The following is a 7,217-nucleotide window of genomic DNA, read 5'->3' as shown; positions in this document are numbered from 1 at the left end:
GGCTCTGCTGCAATGGATGGCAGAGGGTCCGTAGTACTCGAAGCACTGGAGTGATCCAGTAGCCGGGAAGGGGCCTAGAAGTGCCTACTACTACACCACACTACACTTGGCTCTACACATTTATAGAGCTTACCCCTGTCCAGTGTCTGGCAGAACGTTGGGGGCTTCAATCATCGACTCGTTATCCCCATCTCAGCCGAGGCTAACGGAGCCTGACTTATTCAGGGGAGAGAGTGGAGCCTATCGAAGCACTCTTGAGAGTAAGATCCTTGGATCCTCTTCATTCTCTACAGGGGTCTCTGCCCACATGGAAGCGGGGCAGAGATGGATAAGATCAACACGGGAATAAGAAGCATTTGAAATGCCTTTTTGATCATTTTGATAGAGGGGGATGGATAAAGTGGGCAAAACAGACTCACATTTTTCAATCGAAAAGATGGGTTCCTTTTTCGTCTCGACAAAGAAAGAATCATCTTGAAAACGCTCCTAACCCCTTCGCAGGGCCGTGTATAGTAAGTGATCTGAACCTGCCCGGAGCGAGCCCCCCTTAGAGGCAAGTGAAGATGGTGAGCCATATGATGGGCAACTATCTCCTGCGATTCGAAGAGGACTCAGCTGTTAGTTAGTACCCCCTTGGTTTCGGGGTGGACCCTTTCACTCTATTTTATTATATACGCTTAGCGAAAAGAATGTTTTTTGATAGACCTAGGACATGGATTCTATACGAACCAATGGATCGTGACAAGTCGTTACTACTAGCAATGACTTCCTCTTTCATTACTTCATCATTTCCATATCCCTCTCCCTTGTTCGATTTTACTCATCAAATGGCACTCAGTTCATATCTGTAAGTTCGTTCGATCATTGACAAGGTTCAAAGAAAGGCTCGGCCATTCACCATGAAGGCTAAAAGCGAGATAGGCTTTACTGGACATTTTCACTTACAAAGGCGAAGACAATTCTGCGTTTTTTAGCCGATTCTCCGAAATTTAAGACAATTATCCTCACTCAAACTTCAAAAAGTCCTTTTTTCTGATGTAAATTTTGTCTGTCTCCTTTGTCCTTCCTAATGCTAGTCTAGTCTCCGATTAAAGAATTGATACGGGTGTGCTTCCTTGCAGAGGGTTGTTTTAGACACCTACCCACCAGAAACTTCGCTTTGCCACCCAAGTATAACCAAAGCCTTCCACAAAGGAATATTTACTACTGGGTCCATCACGTGTCCAGATACCGGTGCATCCCTTAACGTTTCCCCATCGGCTGAAGTTGGATCAAAGTCCCCGGACGCGAATGCTCATTATAGAAAGAACTAGGCCTACTTAGGTAAACAGGCACCCCATCACTACCGTAGTAGTTGAAATCTCTAACTTAGGTGCGTTTGCCCATTACTTCTACCCATCTACGCGATTCTGAGATCCAGCCATTGGAACTGAGAGATCCCCGCTATTTGACCTACTCAAGTAGGCTTTCTATTAAATATCCACCCGTGGTAATTGCTTGACTGGTAGAAACACCAAGCTTTGGTACTATAGTCGTACTCGAGACCCTATTGAGCTGCTTAGTCTTCTCTTTCTTTGGCTGGTGAAGGGACGGTGGACTTGTTTCATTGCTCTCGCGCTCTGATCTTGATATTGATTGCCAACTCGGATAGAGGAAGTAAGTTGTTCTGTTTGGGCCATCGTTCTCTGTTCTATTGGATTTGACACTTTTTCTGATCTCCCTCTGCCTATTTTTGAGCTCAATAAAAGAGAAAGTTTCATGCCAGTATGGGTGAAAACCATCAATTTTCACATTCCCCTAATAAATGGGTGTTTTTGAGGTCCTTTTTCCGATCAGTTTCATGCCAGTATGGGGTCAAAGTATACAAAAATCACATTCTCCCCGTAGAACGCTGTTTTTAGAGCTCTCCTTTTTTGGAAACTTTCATTGCGCATAGTACGAAAACCAACAGAAATCCCACTGGCAAAGGTGTTGTGCCGGTTGCCGACCAGGCGATCGACCAGCTTCCGACCAGAAGCTTTGGTCCAGTGAGGTGAGCGACGACTAGAACAGAGCTGTTACAAAGGAGCCCACTCTCTTATGTTCTGATGGGAAATAGGACTAGGATCTGTAATAGTTGTATATGCTTTCCTTTGGTTTGCATGGGCACGTGATACATTCCTAGCATGGCGTTGGAACAAGCAAGGACCCAGTGTGATCCAGAGGGCAAGCCCATCCCGGGTAACTTTGTATCCTGACCCAAGCCGGAAGTTTGTCGAACTTGTAGTCTAGGACATTGGTAGGGATCCGCATGGGCACGCTGAACAATCCGATGGCCACCCACAACACGAAACATCGACCCCGCTCGTAGCGCTTGCCGATCATCCCTATCTCTACCGGGCCCGTATTCCCCGCCTCGCTGATACTTATTCATTCTTTGAATCGATAAAGATGGGTATCCATGCCTCTTAGTTCCGGGGAGATACTGATTATGCCAGTGTGGACAAGTTCAAATGGAGCAAACCCGCAAGAGCATGGAACATAGGATTTGAATTAGCCCAATGCGGATGGCAGTGATCGAGCAACTAAACGAGCGAACTCCAAATAGAAATCTTTTGCGTTTTCCTAATGTGTTCTAACAGGTGTTGCAAGCTTCGATAATCTAGCGTGAACTAACCCGAACTATGGTTTCGCTTCCCTAAACTATGTGGTATAATCACTTTAAGTGAAGCATGTCCCGATGATTCCCCGGATAGGAGAAGGCCAGCTGGGTCATTTGTTTGTATAATTACGAGTCAATTCACTCCTGCGGTTTTTGCCCGAGTCAAAAGACAAGCAAGTCCTTTGAGTACATAGCAAAAAAAGATATGGAGAGATGGGGTCTCCCTGCCTGATTTACCGGTATCAGCAAGCAGTTCTACTTTATTAGTCTGTCGGCTCCTTGGGAGTAGGAGAGAGGTGGAGTCACTGGCATCATCTTTGTCAATACTAGGGAGTTGTGTTCTTCTTATTATTTGGAATCCAGAGCAAGCGCTTTGGCACCTAGCCCCAGTAAGCAGAGTGCACCGAATAAAGCCCTTCTTCTGCGCCTCTCATCCGTAGCCATTTGCACTTCCAAACGTAAGCCGATTTCTCTCTCAATCCTGATTGAAATGGAAAAATCGGTAGCTTCACTCACTAATTGGAAAGAGAAAGCCAAAATGATTAGATATTCGAACAACTCTACTACATCTTCTCCTACTACTAAATATCTACAAAATATTTTTCATAATGCTGTCAATAAATACTATAACAGATTATTCACACCCATATCGGAGGAAAAAGTTTGTGATAAAGTTATGCTTATGAAAGAAATTGATATACTATAGAATTCTTATTGGCAGGAAAGGGGTATTACTCCATTAGAAAAACATAAATTACTAACTAATATTCTCAAAGAGCAGACTTCTATATTCGAGAAGATAATCTATTCCAAATAGAATATCCTGGAATTACCAGAAAGCGTATTGAATCGAATCATGATGCTGATACCAATGGATGCAAGGCGTGTTCGACTCACGACATTATCTGTACTTAATGCCTCGTACGAAAAGATTCCCTTGAAGGGATGTTCATTCCTATAGCAGTTTCTCACTTCTGAGGTGATATCCTCTAGTGTCCAAACAATATTTATTTTCTTGTACCCCTCAGCAACAGCATATGGATCCATGAATATTTCGGTAGGAGTCGTCCATAAAGTACCGTCGACAGGTAGAAACTTATACCAAATCACGAGGCCTATGCCTGAATAAACAAGGATATGGAATAACCCATGGACATAGCGACGCAAGCGATGATCATAAGCCCTGGTGGTAAGCTGAACCAACACTCGTTGGTGGGGAGAGTTGGTTGGTATTTCGAACTTATCTACGCACTTCACTCCTATTGAAGTGAGAAATTCGAGAAAGAAAGGAGAGTTATACCGTTTATAGCTAGTAAGGGACCATTGTGGAATGTTGTTTCTTACTAAAGGAAGCCTAATCCAATCCATGCTAAAAGGGGAGGGGGAATAAGCAGTCATCCTATACAAGATATCTATACGTTTTCTCTTCAGAAGATACTTTATGTGCTGATTTAGCACATTCGGATGATTGATCATATTGAGATGTTCTTGCTGAGCCTTCTCCCAAACCTCATAGCATACTTTAGCGGTAAAACCGAGGGCAGCCAGCAAGAATAACCATAGCAATCGGTCCGGTATTACAATGAATAGATTACCAAAACAGCTATAGGCCTCGGTTTCCCCACTTTGATTGATATTATTTCTGAACTGCTATCAACACTACCTTCTTCTCCATCACTTACTAAATAGGGCTGTCCTGACTGAAAAGAATTCTAAATACCCATATTTCGTACTAAATAAACCTACTTCGCTGGCTAATCCCTATGTCTTGCTTGGTACTCCACCCTCCCATTCATAAGAGAGTGATAGTTGTCACCGGAAGCAGGTGAAAGTATCAAGTGAGTAATAGTATTTATCCTCCCTTCGTCCCGGCTCTTCACTGAGCAAATCCAAAGTCCCCACTTGTTCTTAACGAAGCGTCTGAAGCACGGTTTGCAAGGGCTCTTGAAAAATACGCGAAAGGTACCTAACCTAAAGCGATAGAGGCTCCTCTAGAGACCATACAAGAAGGTTATGAGCTGATGCGCCTACCACATTAGCCTTGATCAAGAAAATTAGGTTGTTGCATTGCAGATGTGACTGACTTGTAAACATAATGATCATATCTATGTGCCTTATCCTTATGTATCTTGGCTAGTGTTTTCAAAAGCAATCCAGCTTGAATTTGTACAGGACCGGTAAACTGTAGTCACTTTCTTCGCATAGTTGGTTCTAGCTTGAACCAGAGACTTTCATCGCCCATTGGTAGGTCTTATGCTTCGGATTTGGAATCATTTTTTGCTTTGCATCAAGTTCTTGTTTGATCTGCAGTGAGACTTTCTTGCTACTCTCCTTCTATATAGATGTTGGTAAACCTTCTTGTTCTATTTTACAAGTGGGACTTGGCGAAGGAGATATTTTTCTTTCTATCTTTTACTGAGATAGCTTTCTCTATACTCGCTACCCTATTGTTCTGGTGAAAAAGGGTGTTGGTAAACGCGAGGTATTCGGCAAGGAGATCCTATATACTTGCACTTTGATTTTCATTGAAATAAGCATTTCCTCTATTTTGGGACACCGGATATAGGAATGTCTTCTTAAGGAAGCTGTTTGTTTTCTCGCTAAAACACATCCGTTTTCTCGTAGAGACAGAAACATGGGCATCCAGATCTCCTTGATCCAATCCTGCATTTGCAACTGCATGCATCCCAACAAACATTGAAGGCCATCAAGCTGTCAGCCCCGACTCCCGGCAACCACCATAACCACTCCTCTACGCTTCAGTGCCCAGTCCACTTGCATTGGACCAGTGGCTTACAAGATGAGGGAAATAACTGGATAGAAAGAATGGCTCACAAAGCCTAAGGAATTGAAACCACCCGCACAACCAAGGGAGACCCTCTACTATACGCAATTCTTGATTGAAATCTAATACTATCTATTGGCTTCTCGCTTCAAAGATGGACCCTCTGTTCCTTTGAAATGCCTCTGATACATAATAATAATTTAGATCCAAGGGATAGCGCAGACATGCATCTCCTAGAATAGATGGATGTGTGCGACAATAACTTTGAGCTCCCGAATTGTCTTTTCACCTTGATCTGAAGAGGTAGGCAGCTCTGAAACAGAAGCCAAGGACAGATGGCTAGTCTGAAGACATTGACCATCTGGAGCGAAGGACAATTGGCGAAGTTAGTGAGAGAAAGATAGGATTTTCTCGTGTGGATTAGTTGAAAAACGTAGAATAGAGATTTCAGAAGTCAAGTCCTTTGAGAGAAACTCATGTTCAGCCTTGTCGAAATAAGCACAGCTAGCCCTCTTTCTATTGGAGGAAAAAACGCCATCTTCTTCTATTTTTAGATTCTCACTGCTAGCAATCATTAGATCATCTTCCTATTTGTCTTGGGTTCACCATTGAAAGTGTTACGCATATCTAATTAGAATGATAGAAAAGGATTATCTGGCAAGTTGACTTTAACAATGTAGGCGTCTGATGTGGGATGTTTAACGAACTGTTGCCATACAAAGAAAGATAACAACACTCTTCCCTATAATAGAAATCGACTGTTTGACTTTTTGCAAAGGCTTGGAAAGAGTGATACACTACTACTTTGGGTTCTACACTATGGCATGTGTAGCGACCTCATTAGTTCATGAAATATTGTATTATGGTATGACAATACTTGCTTAAAATACCTACTTCACTTCCCTGCTAATGGCTATGACTACGGCTATGGTTCTTAATCGAATCCAATAACGGAACGGCGGCCGATCGATATCCTTTCCCTCAATACCGGTATCATACCAAGGAAGCAGGCATTGGCCAAGAGTTCATCTTTATCCAGCCCTCAGCATCCTATGCACGTATGAATTATCTAGTTGTATCCTATCCTAGCGATAAGTAGCACTAGCGTTAGTAGAACAAGCAACAACGCCTCTGTTTCCTATTCTTAGCGAACTAAGTCCTTCCGTAGTAGGCCTAGTTTCACCTTCAAGAGAGTAACTAGCAAGATCCACCAAAAAGACAGAAATACGGGTGAGAGAAGGAACTATGATAAAGCTTTAGTGGAGGTGCGCCTTCTTCCCTTCCGGCAAATAGAAAAGGGAGATACGAAGGAGTAATGACGAAAGGTTGATTGTTCGTATGTTCAGTGATGGCGAGCCTTCAACCAAGAAAAAATACCTGAAATAAGATGCGTAGGCCTGTGCAATGAATATCGTAGATAGAGTGATGGAAGAAGTTCGATCTCATATAGCTAGCTTTCCTTTCAAAGTGAAACAATTTTCTTTTTATGTTGAGATATTTGAATTGGATTTTATTTCACCACTACTATCGTAACGCACAGAAAACACTGACGTTTCTGCTCGCTTTCAACCACTGCCACTTTACTTAAGCACTGTGACGCAATCGGTCAAGTATTGAGTTTCTGCTAGTATATCAAGGACTTATGAGAACTGAAAAGAAAAAAATGAAAAAAGGAATTCTCATAGTTCATTGAATCAAGGGAGGGCCATTTGTGGGGGGTTCGTGGAAGAGTTGGGTTCGATTCCCTTTATACGCGATGTGGCGAAAAAAACCGATTCAACAAAATATGCC

The sequence above is a fragment of the Triticum dicoccoides genome, chromosome 2A (assembly GCF_002162155.2).
Source record: "Triticum dicoccoides isolate Atlit2015 ecotype Zavitan chromosome 2A, WEW_v2.0, whole genome shotgun sequence".
NCBI classification, from domain to species: domain Eukaryota; kingdom Viridiplantae; phylum Streptophyta; class Magnoliopsida; order Poales; family Poaceae; genus Triticum; species Triticum dicoccoides.
The sequence above is the reverse complement of the archived record's forward strand: the minus strand, read 5'-3'. Positions refer to the sequence as shown.